The sequence below is a fragment of the Vigna unguiculata genome, chromosome 7, assembly GCF_037176805.1.
Source record: "Vigna unguiculata cultivar grain cowpea cultivar isolate G323 ecotype 2 chromosome 7, ASM3717680v1, whole genome shotgun sequence".
NCBI classification, from domain to species: domain Eukaryota; kingdom Viridiplantae; phylum Streptophyta; class Magnoliopsida; order Fabales; family Fabaceae; genus Vigna; species Vigna unguiculata.
This window is the reverse complement of record NC_140798.1, coordinates 17,227,987-17,244,213: the sequence shown is the minus strand read 5'-3', so window position 1 is coordinate 17,244,213 and position 16,227 is coordinate 17,227,987. Positions and strand designations below refer to the sequence as shown.

The 16,227-nt window shown below is 38.1% G+C and overlaps 1 pseudogene; it reads left to right on the top strand.

Annotated features, from left to right (window-relative positions):
- Positions 1-1,460: 1,460 nt before the first annotated feature.
- On the top strand, positions 1,461-9,730 carry LOC146884675 (uncharacterized; annotated as a pseudogene).
- The last annotated feature ends 6,497 nt before the right edge of the window (positions 9,731-16,227 follow it).

The window sequence follows — 16,227 nt, the reverse complement described above, 5'->3', positions numbered from 1 at the left end:
CTTCAATTTCCCTTCCTTATGCAGTTTATATTTGTTCTTTTTCTATTCTTTCTTTTTCTATTTTCTCCTTCAGCTTATGTTGATCCTTACTGGCTTGTCTTCGTGTCATAAATTTCAACTTCATTTCATGTCCCTCATGCCTCAAATAAAGGGAACGTTCATCAAGATTTAGCGTTTTAAAATGAATCCATGCCCATCTCAAAAGAAGATGACAAGAGTTCGTGGGAGCAATACCTCATAATACTTCTTTCACACATTTTCCTGTACTGAATTTGATCCTTGCTTGATTTGGATGAAAGCTTGTTGGGAACTGGACTTTCTCCACCAATCTTTGGCTGACAACATTGTTGTCGCTTTCGTAAACGAATGCAACTAAACATGCGTCGCCTTCGATTAAACATCTTCTTTCTCTACTATCTTTTCTATCATCTTTTTCTTTACTTCATTTTTTTTTTCTTCAATTTCCCTTCCTTCTGCAGTTTATATTTGTTCTTTTTCTATTCTTTCTTTTTCTATTTTCTCCTTCAGCCTATGTTGATCCTTACTAGCTTGTCTTGGTGTCATAAATTTCAAATTCATTTCATGTCCCTCATGCCTCAAATAAAGGGAACGTTCATCAAGATTGAGCGTTTTAAAATGCAGCCATGCCCATCTCAAAAGAAGATGACAAGAGTACATCAGAGCAATATCACTTAATACTTCTTTCACACATTGTCCTGTACTGAATTTGATCCTTGCTTGATTTGGATGAAAGCTTGGTGGTAACTAGAGTTTCTCCACCAATCTTTGGCATACAACATTGTTGTCGCTTTCGTAAACGAATGCAACTAAACATGGGTGGCCTTCGACTAAACACCTTGTTTCTGTACTACCTTTTCCATCATCTTTTCCTTTACTTCCTTTTGTTTTTCTTCTATTTCCCTTCCCTCTGCAGTTTATAATTGTTCTTTTTCTATTCTTCCTTTTTCTATTTTCTCCTTCAGCCTATGTTGATCCTTACTAGCTTGTCTTGGTGTCATAAATTTCAATTTCATTTCATGACCCTCATGCCTCAAATAAAAGGAACGTTCATCAAGATTGAGCGTTTTAAAATGAAGCCATGCCCATCTCAAAAGAAGAGGACAAGAGTTCGTGGGAGCAATATCACATAATACTTCTTTCACACATTGTCCTGTACTGAATTTGATCCTTGCTTTATTTGCATGAAATCTTGGTGGTAACTGGACTTTCTCCACCAATCTTTGGCTTACAACATTGTTGTCGCTTTCGTAAACGAATGCAACTAAACATCGGTGGCCTTCGATTAAACACCTTGTTTCTCTACTACCTTTTCCATCATCTTTTTCTTTACTTCCTTTTTTTTTCTTCAATTTCCCTTCCTTATGCAATTTATATTTGTTCTTTTTCTATTCTTTCTTTTTCTATTTTCTCCTTCAGCTTATGTTGATCCTTACTGATGTGACCCCAACAAGCCCAAGCTCAAGTGCATCAACAAGCCCAAGCCCATATCAAGGCCCAATCACTAGAAGCATGATGAGAAAGATTCACATGGGCCTCTCACAAGATGATCAAGTCAATCATGGGCTTTTTACATTATTTACATGGGCTAAAGAAATCTCTAAAATATGAGATGATGCATGAAGGAAATAGTCTAGATTTAAATTGGGCCATTGTTTAGGCTTTGCTTTCAATAAAAGCTAGAACACTTGTTGGGATCATTTGGGCCGAGCCTAATGTGCCACCTTTGGCCAAGAGTTACTAGAGTGGCTCTCCTTTTGGATGCAAGCAAAGCATGAACTAAGCAAGGAGCATGTGATGGAAGCATGGTGTGTGTGACTTGGGCAAGGAGAGTGTGATACGCCACTTGGCACCATCTAGACTCATCTACTACATCACATGGTCTACAATCAAGCTTCTTCTCCAAGCTACATTTGCATTTCATCTTTGTTGCATTTTCTCTTTATTTGGCCGGCCATGTGCCTATAAATAGAGCCACTCAAATATTGTAATGGTTACTCTTGAATTGCTAATAGATGCTAGTGTTTGAGATCACTCCACACTTCTATTAATTTGAGAGCACACATGGCTAACCTTCTCCTTCATCTCCTCTAGCCACCTTCCATACCATAGCTCCACTTCTACTCTTCATCTTCATCAAATTCTCCATTTCCGAGAGCAACCTTTCTCTAATTCTCCAAATTCCGCTGCACTTCATCTTCTCCTCAACATTCTCCATGGATTTCCTCCCTCTTCTACTCCAAGGACGTCCATCAATTGGTATCTAGAGCCATCCAAGCCTTTGGTGCATCCATCCTCTTGGTTTGGGTAAGGTTCTTGGTCCATACTTGTCTCCTCTTTCATTTTCCGTTTTGTCTCTCTTCTCCACTGTTTTCTTCACTTTTGCTGCTGTTTTTTTCATGTTTTTAATGTTCTCCACCGTTTGACATTGAGGCTACATGAATCTCCATTGATTCACCTTGTAGTACTCCTTGCTTCATTGGTGCAAATCTGTTTTTAGGTTCCATTTTCGTTTTTCCAGCACTTGTTCTTTGGTTCTTGAGTTTTCTGCATTTTTATTCGGTGAATTCAGTCCTTCTTTGCATTTTATCATTTCAGTTATGTTTAAGTCATGTTCTATGCTTTGTTTGTGCTTTAATTCATCTTTTCCACCGTTTAATTGCATTGCTTACTGAATTGATTGAGTTTCTGCGCCACATCTCACAGCCAAAACACTATGATCCTTCAAGGAAGTGTGTGGATGTTTAAGGCCTGAATCCTCACTGTTTTTCATCCATTTCACCGATTGGATTGTGCTTTTGTGTGTCAAAGATGTTCTTCTATGATTCATGCTTGATTTCAGTTCATAATCAAGTTCTTTAGCTATGCTTTCCATAGAACATCTCCTACAATTTCAGAGAGCAAATCTGCTCCAGTTTTCTTCTGTTTTCTACCAAATCACTGCACGCACAGTCTCTGTTTTTAATTTTTTGTGAGTAACTCAGTGCACCAAAATTCAATCTGATTTTTGCCTCATTTAGTTAACATCCAGACGAAAAATAGAAAAAAAGAATCATTCAAAAATGTTGAGTACAAAAAAAATGAAAAATCACGCAAGTTGAGGCTCATATTTCCGTTTTCTGGCACTGCAGTTTCCGAAAACTCACTGTTTCATTGCTGTTTTGTGCGTGTTTGTGTGTTTTTAGTGCTCGTTTTCACATGAATTTTGGCTTGAGTTTGTACTCTATATTGCTTCATTATTGATTTGCTTTGGAAGTCAATTCATCACTTCATTTGCTACTGCTTTGCAATCAGTACTTCAGCCATATGATTGAGCACTATTTTGTCTTGCTGTTTTTGCTATTTTCATCTATTCTAGTGCATTTCTAGGTTCTTTTTGTGGTGCTTGCCTTTCTTTCTAGCTTTTAATTTCTTGCTTGTCACTTCTTGAACCTCCTTCTAGTCATGTTTCATTTCAATTCTCTTTTGGTTTAACATTTCTAATTAGCTTTTCTTGCTTTCTCCTTTGTTTTGGTTCATCTCTCGGTTTTGGTTGATTAATGATGCTATGGAGTTTAGAATGGTTTGTATGATATGGTAGCATCTTAGGTGGTGGATATTGAAGTAGAATTTTAGCTTGTGTGCTTATCCTTTTCCTCACCTATTGAGAGTTTTGGACCTATTCATTTGAGAGTGTGTGTGCTAACTCCATTGCTTGGTATAGTTTTCTTGCTGTTTTTTTTTTTGGTGCAGGTTTGGTGGCTGTTTTGGCCTTAAATCCAAGGCTATAGTTGCTGTTTTGCACTTCATTTTGGTGGCTTAAAGTGCTTACAAGTGCCTTACTTGGTGGTGGTCTTTGTTCAAATCAAAAGGAGGCTACAAGCCAAGCTCTTGGCTCTTGATTTTGTGCAAATTGGCAGCACTTTGGCAGCACATTTGGAGTTGCATTGTTTCTTATTTTTGGCTTTATTTCTTTGTACTTTATACTTCTTTTTGGCACATATATTTGGTACCATTTTGAAGCCTCCTTGATTGTGAAATTGCATCTTTTGAGCATCACAATTTGAGATATTAAGTGGCTTGAGGTTGCTTCATTTTGAGTACCAAATTAGTGAACCAAATTTGCTTTCAAGTTCTCAATTGTATTCATGGCCTACTTAGGTGTCTTGGGGAACCAAAGGTGTTCAATCCCATCTCCTAAGTAGAACCTTTTTCATATTCTAGTGCAACGTTTTAGTAAGTGAGTGTGTTGAAAGTTCTAAGTGCTTTCTCACCTTGCTTTTAGGCCGCATAGTTAGACGCTTAGTGGTTTAAATTTGTGAGACCAAAGTCTCTAAAATTTTTGCCATTTAGGGGTCCGTTTTTAGTGTTAGTCTTTTCTTTTCTTTGAGTCTTGTTTGTGTTTGTTAGTGCTTAGTGTCTCAAGTGATTTTATTTACTTAGCCTTAAACAATTGTGTGATCTTTGAAACCTTTTGCAAGTACATCTTGGCAAGGATTGGCCTTGGTACTTAAGAAGTCTTTTAGACTCACCTCGCCTAACCTGGAGGTCTACTTGTGCTTGGTTTCTTCTTTCACTATTTTGTTAAAGTTCTAAGTTCTTTCAATCACCATGAGCACTAGAAGGGCTACTCATGCTAGTACCCAACATCAACAACATGATGAAAACAACCTCCACACAAGTGGTGATGAGGAGGTTGAGGTTGATCCTAGAGTCCTAAATAATCTCTCTCAAGAGGTTAGGGACCTTAAAATTCAAATGGCTTCCATCCAAGCCAATCTTCAATTAATTGCCAATCAACTTACCCCTCCCAACCACAATAACCGTGCCTCTCCTAGGCCTTCTCGTGCCCCTTCAAGGCATGAGTATGATTTTGAAGAGGAGGAAGATGAGCGCATTAACCTTAGACAATCGCCTCGTGTAAGAAGGCAAAGGCGCATACCTCCTCACCCAAAGGAAGTTAAAATTGATTTGCCTCATTTCTATGGGAAGGATAATGTTGAGGTTTTTCTTGATTGGGTTGCCAAAGTAGAACAATTGTTTGAGAGTCATGTTGTGGAGGAAGAGAGGCGTGTGTCTCTAGCTACTCTTAGCTTTCAAGGGCATGCTCTTAATTGGTGGACTTCCTTAGTCCTCCAAAGAAGGAGAAAAGGGCTACATGATATTGAGTATTGGAATGATCTTAAGGAAGCCCTTCATGCCTGCCATGTTCCCTCCTATTACAAAAGAGAGCTATTGGACAAGCTCCAAAGGCTCCAACAAAGATCTATGTCTATAGAAGAGTATAGACAAAAGATGGAGCTCTACATCATGAGAGCCGGAATTGAAGAAGAAGAGGAACTTACCATTGCTCGGTTCTTAAGTGGACTCAATTACAACATAAGAGATAAAGTTGAGTTGCTCCCCTACCGCAATTTTAATGATCTTGTTCAAATGAGCATCAAGGTGGAGCAACAACTTTTGAGACGTCCTTCTCGCAAGGATTCTCCCTCTTTTTCTAAAAGTGATTTTCCAAAGAAAGATTTTTCAAAAGAAAAAGAGTCCACTCATAAGAGCCTTACAAAGGTAAGTGACAAGGGTGAATCCTCCACCAACAAAAGAGGTAGTGACATTAAATGTTTCAAGTGTCTAGGTAGAGGTCATGTGGCCGCTCAATGCCCTACCAAACGCACCATTGTGCTTAAGGGCAAAGACCTCTACACTAGCCAAGAGGAGTCATCTTCAAGTGACTCCGACACTTCTCATTCTAGTGATTCTCAAGAACATTCATATCCAAATGAAGGGAAACTTTTGATGATTAGGAGGCTTCTCAATAACCAACCTAGCATTCCTCTCAATGATCAAAGAGAAAATATTTTCCACACAAGATGTGAGGTTTTGAAAAACACTTGTTCTTTGATCATTGATAGTGGATCTTGTTGCAATTGTTGTAGCACAAGATTGGTTGAGAAGTTGAATTTGACTTTGTTACCCCATCCCAAACCTTACAAACTTCATTGGCTTAATGAAGATGGGGATCTCAAAGTTGAACATCAAGTGAAAGTCAAGTTCTCCATTGGGAAATTTAAAGATAAAGTTTTATGTGATGTAATTCCAATGGAAGCTTGCCATATTCTCTTGGGAAGGCCTTGGCAATTTGATCATAAAACCTTACACAATGGCCACACCAATGAGATCACCCTCCAACATCATTCAAAAACTTTTGTGTTGCATCCCCTCACTCCTAGCCAAGTTGCTAGTGATCAAGTTCAAATGCGAGCTAGGAGAGAGGAAGAGAGTTCCAAGAACTCTAATGCTTCTAAAGATTCTAAGGACAAGACAAAGGTAGAGGAAGTTTCTTCTTCTAAGGATGTTGCTCATGAAGTTCTTTTAACTCATAAAACTCTTTTGCACACTCTTCATAATGAGCAACCTCCCTTCCTCTTACTTTGTCAAGCAATCCTTACTTGTCTGAACATCCTTCTCTTAAGGATCTACCTCCTTCCATTCGTGCTCTCCTTCATGAATTTCAAGATATTTTTCCAAAGGATGGCCCTCATGGTCTCCCACCTTTTAGAGGGATTGAGCACCAAATTGATTTTGTCCCAGGGGCAAGTCTTCCTAATAGACCTGCCTATAGGAAAAACCCAATTGAGACCAAGGAGATAGAAACTCAAGTGAATGAGTTGCTAGACAAGGGATGGGTTCAAAAAGTTTAAGTCCTTGTGATGTGCCTGTGTTGTTGGTGCCCAAGAAAGATGGAAAGTGGCATATGTGCTGTGATTGTAGGGCTATCAACAACATTACCATAAAATATAGGCATCCAATCCCAAGACTAGATGATATGTTGGATGAGTTACATGGAGCACAAATATTTTCAAAAATAGACCTCAAAAGTGGTTATCACCAAATTCGTATTCAAAAAGGTGATGAGTGGAAAACTGCTTTCAAAACAAAATTTGGTCTATATGAATGGTTAGTCATGCCCTTTGGTCTAACCAATGCTCCTAGTACATTCATGCGCCTAATGAATCATGTCTTGCGAGATTGTATAGGCAAGTTTGTTGTTGTCTATTTTGATGATATCTTGGTGTATAGTACAAGCTCTAAACTTCATGTGGGTCATCTTAGAGTTGTGTTATCTCTTCTCCGAGACCACCAACTCTATGCTAAAATTGACAAGTGCACTTTCTGTGTAGAGAGTGTCATTTTTTTGGGATTTGTGGTCAATAAGAGTGGGGTGCATGTTGACCCCGCAAAAATCAAGGCCATCCAAGAATGGCCTGTGCCAAAGAATGTTGGGGACATTAGAAGTTTTCATGGATTAGCAAGTTTTTATAGAAGATTTGTCCCCAACTTCTCCACCATTGCTTCACCCCTCAATGAACTTGTTAAGAAAGACATATCTTTTGAGTGGGGTGAAAGACAACAAAAGGCTTTTGATGATATCAAGACTAGGCTCACCCAAGCTCCCATTCTTGCTCTTCCAAATTTTGAGAAAACTTTTGAGCTAGAATGTGATGCTTCTGGGGTGGGAATAGGTGCGGTTTTGTTACAAGAAGGCCATCCAATTGCCTATTTTAGTGAAAAACTAAATGGTCCTTCTCGTAACTATCCCACCTATGACAAAGAGCTATATGCTCTTGTGCGAGCTCTTCATACTTGGGAACATTATCTTGTAACAAAAGAGTTTATTATCCATAGTGATCATGAAACTCTCAAGTATTTGAAGAGCCAACACAAATTGAATAAAAGGCATGCAAAGTGGGTTGAGTACTTGGAACAATTCCCTTATGTTATCAAGTACAAGAAAGGGAAAGCTAATGTTGTGGCTGATGCACTATCAAGGAGATATACTCTCTTAGCCAAGCTTGGATCCCAAATTCTTGGATTTGACAACATATGTGAATTGTATATTCATGATCCCTTCTTTGCTACCATTTATCATGATTGTCTCACTAAGTCCCAAGGCGGCTTTTATCTCTCAAGTGGATATCTTTTCAAAGAAGGCCGCCTATGTATTCCTCTAGGTTCTCATAGAAAACTTTTGATCAAAGAAATGCATGAGGGGGGACTTATGGGTCACTTTGGGGTCGCCAAAACTTTGGCCATGCTTAAAGAGAAATTCTTTTGGCCCCATATGAAAAGGGAAATACAAAACTATTGCGCTAGTTGTTTGAATTGTTTGCATGCTAAGTCTAGCGCAATGCCTGTAGGGATATATACTCCTTTGCCTGTTGCTTCCACCCCTTGGGAGGATATAAGTATGGATTTTGTCCTAGGGCTTCCAAGGACTTCTAGGGGTGTTGACTCTATATTTGTGGTAGTGGACCGTTTTTCTAAAATGGCACATTTTATACCATGCCACAAAGTAGATGATGCTAGCAACATAGCAAAGTTGTTCTTTAGAGAAGTGGTTCGCCTTCATGGATTACCCAAAACAATTGTGTCTGATAGGGATGCTAAATTCCTAAGCCATTTTTGGAGGACCTTGTGGTCTAGGCTAGGAACAAAACTTTCTTTCTCTACCTCTTGTCACCCACAAACTGATGGGCAAACTGAGGTAGTCAATAGATCCCTTTCCACATTGCTTAGGGTTTTGCTTAAGGGGAATCATAAATCTTGGGATGAGTATCTTCCCCACATTGAATTTGCTTACAATAGAGTGGTCCATAGCACCACCAAACTCTCACCCTTTGAGGTAGTTTATGGTTTTAACCCTCTCACACCATTGGACTTATTACCTCTTCCAACTTCTTTTGATTTTGTTCATAAAGAAGGGGTTTCTAAGTCCAAGTTCATAAAAGAATTTCATGAGAAGGTTAAACACCAAATTCAAGCCCATGTTGAAAAGATTGCTCATTCTAAAAACAAGGGAAAGAGAGTTCGGTCTTTTAATGAAGGAGATTTAGTTTGGTTGCACTTAAGGAAGGAAAGATTTCCTAATATAAGAAAATCCAAACTTAGTCCCCGAGGTGATGGTCCATTCCAAATCATCAAGAAGATCAATAATAATGCTTATCAATTGGATCTTCCTCCGGAATATGGTGTGCATCCTACTTTCAACATTACTGATTTAGTTCCTTTTGTAGGTATTTTTGATGAAGAGGGTGACCACCAAGATTTGAGGGCAAATCCTCTTCAAGGGGGAGGGGATGATGTGACCCCAACAAGCCCAAGCTCAAGTGCATCAACAAGCCCAAGCCCATATCAAGGCCCAATCACTAGAAGCATGATGAGAAAGATTCACATGGGCCTCTCACAAGATGATCAAGTCAATCATGGGCTTTTTACATTATTTACATGGGCTAAAGAAATCTCTAAAATATGAGATGATGCATGAAGGAAATAGTCTAGATTTAAATTGGGCCATTGTTTAGGCTTTGCTTTCAATAAAAGCTAGAACACTTGTTGGGATCATTTGGGCCGAGCCCAATGTGCCACCTTTGGCCAAGAGTTACTAGAGTGGCTCTCCTTTTGGATGCAAGCAAAGTATGAACTAAGCAAGGAGCATGTGATGGAAGCATGGTGTGTGTGACTTGGGCAAGGAGAGTGTGATACGCCACTTGGCACCATCTAGACTCATCTACTACATCACATGGTCTACAATCAAGCTTCTTCTCCAAGCTACATTTGCATTTCATCTTTGTTGCATTTTCTCTTTATTTGGCCGGCCATGTGCCTATAAATAGAGCCACTCAAATATTGTAATGGTTACTCTTGAATTGCTAATAGATGCTAGTGTTTGAGATCACTCCACACTTCTATTAATTTGAGAGCACACATGGCTAACCTTCTCCTTCATCTCCTCTAGCCACCTTCCATACCATAGCTCCACTTCTACTCTTCATCTTCATCAAATTCTCCATTTCCGAGAGCAACCTTTCTCTAATTCTCCAAATTCCGCTGCACTTCATCTTCTCCTCAACATTCTCCATGGATTTCCTCCCTCTTCTACTCCAAGGACGTCTATCACTTACTGGCTTGTCTTGGTGTCATAAATTTCAACTTCATTTCATGTCCCCCATGCCTCAAATAAAGGGAACGTTCATCAAGATTGAGCGTTTGAAAATGAATCCATGCCTATCTCAGAAGAACATGACAAGTGTTCGTAGGAGCAATATCACATAATACTTCTTTCACACATGGTCTTGTACTAAATTTGATTCTTGCTTGATTTGGCTGAAAGCTTGGTGGTAACTAGAGTTTCTCCACCAATCTTTGGCTTACAACATTGTTGTCGCTTTCGTAAACGAATGCAACCAAACATCGGTGGCCTTCGATTAAACACCTTGTTTCTCTACTACCTTTTCCATCATCTTTTTCTTTACTTCCTTTTCTTTTTCTTCAATTTCCCTTCCTTCTGTAGTTTATATTTGTTCTTTTTCTATTCTTTCTTTTTCTATTTTCTCCTTCAGCCTATGGTGATCCTTACTGGCTTGTCTTGGTGTCATAAATTTCAACTTCATTTCATGTCCCTCATGCCTCAAATAAAGGGAACGTTCATCAAGATTGAGCGTTTTAAAATGAATCGATGCCCATCTCAAAAGAAGATGACAAGTGTTCTAGGGAGCAATATCACATAATACTTCTTTCACACATTGTCCTGTACTGAATTTGAGCCTTGCTTGATTCGGATGAAAGCTTGTTGGTAACTGGAGTTTCTCCACCAATATTTGGCTTACAACATTGTTGTCGCTTTCGTAAACGAATACAACTAAATGTGGGTGGCCTTTGATTAAACACCTTGTTTCTCAACTACCTTTTCCATCATTTTTTCCTTTACTTCCTTTTTTTTTCTTCAATTTCCCTTCCTTATGCAGTTTATATTTGTTCTTTTTCTATTCTTTCTTTTTCTATTTTCTCCTTGAGCCTATGTTGATCGTTACTGGCTTGTCTTGGTGTCATAAATTTCAACTTCATTTCATGTCCCTCTTGCCTCAAATAAAGGGAACGTTCATCAAGATTGAGCGTTTTAAAATGAATCGATGCCCATCTCAAAAGAAGATGACAAGTGTTCGTGGGAGCAATATCACATAATACTTCTTTCACACATTGTCCTGTACTGAATTTGATCCTTGCTTGATTTGGATGAAAGCTTGGTGGTAACAAGAGTTTCTCCACCAATCTTTGGCTTACAACATTGTTGTCGCTTTCGTAAACGAATGCAACTAAACATCGGTGGCCTTCGATTAAACACCTTGTTTCTCTACTACCTTTTCCATCATCTTTTTCTTTACTTCCTTTTCTTTTTCTTCAATTTCCCTTCCTTCTGCAGTTTATATTTGTTCTTTTTCTATTTTCTCCTTAAGCCTATGGTGATCCTTACTGGCTTGTCTTGGTGTCATAAATTTCAACTTCATTTCATGTCCCTCATGCCTCAAATAAAGGGAACGTTCATCAAGATTGAGCGTTTTAAAATGAATCGATGCCCATCTCAAAAGAAGATGACAAGTGTTCTAGGGAGCAATATCACATAATACTTCTTTCACACATTGTCCTGTACTGAATTTGAGCCTTGCTTGATTCGGATGAAAGCTTGTTGGTAACTGGAGTTTCTCCACCAATATTTGGCTTACAACATTGTTGTCGCTTTCGTAAACGAATACAACTAAATGTGGGTGGCCTTTGATTAAACACCTTGTTTCTCAACTACCTTTTCCATCATTTTTTCCTTTACTTCCTTTTTTTTTCTTCAATTTCCCTTCCTTATGCAGTTTATATTTGTTCTTTTTCTATTCTTTCTTTTTCTATTTTCTCCTTGAGCCTATGTTGATCGTTACTGGCTTGTCTTGGTGTCATAAATTTCAACTTCATTTCATGTCCCTCTTGCCTCAAATAAAGGGAACGTTCATCAAGATTGAGCGTTTTAAAATGAATCGATGCCCATCTCAAAAGAAGATGACAAGTGTTCGTGGGAGCAATATCACATAATACTTCTTTCACACATTGTCCTGTACTGAATTTGATCCTTGCTTGATTTGGATGAAAGCTTGGTGGTAACAAGAGTTTCTCCACCAATCTTTGGCTTACAACATTGTTGTCGCTTTCGTAAACGAATGCAACTAAACATCGGTGGCCTTCGATTAAACACCTTGTTTCTCTACTACCTTTTCCATCATCTTTTTCTTTACTTCCTTTTCTTTTTCTTCAATTTCCCTTCCTTCTGCAGTTTATATTTGTTCTTTTTCTATTCTTTCTTTTTCTATTTTCTCCTTGAGCCTATGTTGATCGTTACTGGCTTGTCTTGGTGTCATAAATTTCAACTTCATTTCATGTCCCTCATGCCTCAAATAAAGGGAACGTTCATCAAGATTGAGCGTTTGAAAATGATGCCATACCCATCTCAAACGAAGATGACAAGAGTTCATCAGAGCAATATCACATAATACTTCCTTCACACATTTTCATGTACTGAATTTGATCCTTACTAGATTCGGATGAAAGATTGTTGGTAACTAGACTTTCTCCACCAATCTTTGGCTTACAACATTGTTGTCGCTTTCGTAAACGAATGCAACTAAACGTGGGTGGCCTTTGATTAAACACCTTGTTTCCCTACTACCTTTTCCATCATCTTTTTGTTTACTTCCTTTTGTTTTTTATCAATTTCCCTTCCTTCTGCACTTTATATTTGTTCTTTTTCTATTCTTTCTTTTTCTATTTTCTCCTTCAGCCTATGTTGATCTTTATTGGCTTGTCTTGGTGTCATAAATTTCAACTTCATTTCATGTCCCTCATGCCTCAAATAAAGGGAACGTTCATCAAGATTGAGCATTTTAAAATGAATCGATGCCCATCTCAAAAGAAGATGACAAGTGTTCTAGGGAGCAATATCACATAATACTTCTTTCACACATTGTCCTGTACTGAATTTGATCCTTGCTTGATTTGGATGAAAGCTTGGTGGTAACAAGAGTTTCTCCACCAATCTTTGGCTTACAACATTGTTGTCGCTTTCGTAAACGAATGCAACTAAACATCGGTGGCCTTCGATTAAACACCTTGTTTCTCTACTACCTTTTCCATCATCTTTTTCTTTACTTCCTTTTCTTTTTCTTCAATTTCCCTTCCTTCTGCAGTTTATATTTGTTCTTTTTCTATTCTTTCTTTTTCTATTTTCTCCTTCAGCCTATGGTGATCCTTACTGGCTTGTTTTGGTGTCATAAATTTCAACTTCATTTCATGTCCCTCATGCCTCAAATAAAGGGAACGTTCATCAAGATTGAGCGTTTTAAAATGAATCGATGCCCATCTCAAAAGAAGATGACAAGTGTTCTAGGGAGCAATATCACATAATACTTCTTTCACACATTGTCCTGTACTGAATTTGAGCCTTGCTTGATTCGGATGAAAGCTTGTTGGTAACTGGAGTTTCTCCACCAATATTTGGCTTACAACATTGTTGTCGCTTTCGTAAACGAATACAACTAAATGTGGGTGGCCTTTGATTAAACACCTTGTTTCTCAACTACCTTTTCCATCATTTTTTCCTTTACTTCCTTTTTTTTTCTTCAATTTCCCTTCCTTATGCAGTTTATATTTGTTCTTTTTCTATTCTTTCTTTTTCTATTTTCTCCTTGAGCCTATGTTGATCGTTACTGGCTTGTCTTGGTGTCATAAATTTCAACTTCATTTCATGTCCCTCTTGCCTCAAATAAAGGGAACGTTCATCAAGATTGAGCGTTTTAAAATGAATCGATGCCCATCTCAAAAGAAGATGACAAGTGTTCGTGGGAGCAATATCACATAATACTTCTTTCACACATTGTCCTGTACTGAATTTGATCCTTGCTTGATTTGGATGAAAGCTTGGTGGTAACAAGAGTTTCTCCACCAATCTTTGGCTTACAACATTGTTGTCGCTTTCGTAAACGAATGCAACTAAACATCGGTGGCCTTCGATTAAACACCTTGTTTCTCTACTACCTTTTCCATCATCTTTTTCTTTACTTCCTTTTCTTTTTCTTCAATTTCCCTTCCTTCTGCAGTTTATATTTGTTCTTTTTCTATTTTCTCCTTAAGCCTATGGTGATCCTTACTGGCTTGTCTTGGTGTCATAAATTTCAACTTCATTTCATGTCCCTCATGCCTCAAATAAAGGGAACGTTCATCAAGATTGAGCGTTTTAAAATGAATCGATGCCCATCTCAAAAGAAGATGACAAGTGTTCTAGGGAGCAATATCACATAATACTTCTTTCACACATTGTCCTGTACTGAATTTGAGCCTTGCTTGATTCGGATGAAAGCTTGTTGGTAACTGGAGTTTCTCCACCAATATTTGGCTTACAACATTGTTGTCGCTTTCGTAAACGAATACAACTAAATGTGGGTGGCCTTTGATTAAACACCTTGTTTCTCAACTACCTTTTCCATCATTTTTTCCTTTACTTCCTTTTTTTTTCTTCAATTTCCCTTCCTTATGCAGTTTATATTTGTTCTTTTTCTATTCTTTCTTTTTCTATTTTCTCCTTGAGCCTATGTTGATCGTTACTGGCTTGTCTTGGTGTCATAAATTTCAACTTCATTTCATGTCCCTCTTGCCTCAAATAAAGGGAACGTTCATCAAGATTGAGCGTTTTAAAATGAATCGATGCCCATCTCAAAAGAAGATGACAAGTGTTCGTGGGAGCAATATCACATAATACTTCTTTCACACATTGTCCTGTACTGAATTTGATCCTTGCTTGATTTGGATGAAAGCTTGGTGGTAACAAGAGTTTCTCCACCAATCTTTGGCTTACAACATTGTTGTCGCTTTCGTAAACGAATGCAACTAAACATCGGTGGCCTTCGATTAAACACCTTGTTTCTCTACTACCTTTTCCATCATCTTTTTCTTTACTTCCTTTTCTTTTTCTTCAATTTCCCTTCCTTCTGCAGTTTATATTTGTTCTTTTTCTATTCTTTCTTTTTCTATTTTCTCCTTGAGCCTATGTTGATCGTTACTGGCTTGTCTTGGTGTCATAAATTTCAACTTCATTTCATGTCCCTCATGCCTCAAATAAAGGGAACGTTCATCAAGATTGAGCGTTTGAAAATGATGCCATACCCATCTCAAACGAAGATGACAAGAGTTCATCAGAGCAATATCACATAATACTTCCTTCACACATTTTCATGTACTGAATTTGATCCTTACTAGATTCGGATGAAAGATTGTTGGTAACTAGACTTTCTCCACCAATCTTTGGCTTACAACATTGTTGTCGCTTTCGTAAACGAATGCAACTAAACGTGGGTGGCCTTTGATTAAACACCTTGTTTCCCTACTACCTTTTCCATCATCTTTTTGTTTACTTCCTTTTGTTTTTTATCAATTTCCCTTCCTTCTGCACTTTATATTTGTTCTTTTTCTATTCTTTCTTTTTCTATTTTCTCCTTCAGCCTATGTTGATCTTTATTGGCTTGTCTTGGTGTCATAAATTTCAACTTCATTTCATGTCCCTCATGCCTCAAATAAAGGGAACGTTCATCAAGATTGAGCATTTTAAAATGAATCGATGCCCATCTCAAAAGAAGATGACAAGTGTTCTAGGGAGCAATATCACATAATACTTCTTTCACACATTGTCCTGTACTGAATTTGATCCTTGCTTGATTTGGATGAAAGCTTGGTGGTAACAAGAGTTTCTCCACCAATCTTTGGCTTACAACATTGTTGTCGCTTTCGTAAACGAATGCAACTAAACATCGGTGGCCTTCGATTAAACACCTTGTTTCTCTACTACCTTTTCCATCATCTTTTTCTTTACTTCCTTTTCTTTTTCTTCAATTTCCCTTCCTTCTGCAGTTTATATTTGTTCTTTTTCTATTCTTTCTTTTTCTATTTTCTCCTTCAGCCTATGGTGATCCTTACTGGCTTGTTTTGGTGTCATAAATTTCAACTTCATTTCATGTCCCTCATGCCTCAAATAAAGGGAACGTTCATCAAGATTGAGCGTTTTAAAATGAATCGATGCCCATCTCAAAAGAAGATGACAAGTGTTCTAGGGAGCAATATCACATAATACTTCTTTCACACATTGTCCTGTATTGAATTTGATCCTTGCTTGATTTGGATGAAAGCTTGGTGGTAACAAGAGTTTCTCCACCAATCTTTGGCTTACAACATTGTTGTCGCTTTCGTAAACGAATGCAACTAAACATCAGTGGCCTTCGATTAAACACCTTGTTTCTCTACTACCTTTTCCATCATCTTTTTCTTTACTTCCTTTTCTTTTTCTTCAATTTCCCTTCCTTCTGCAGT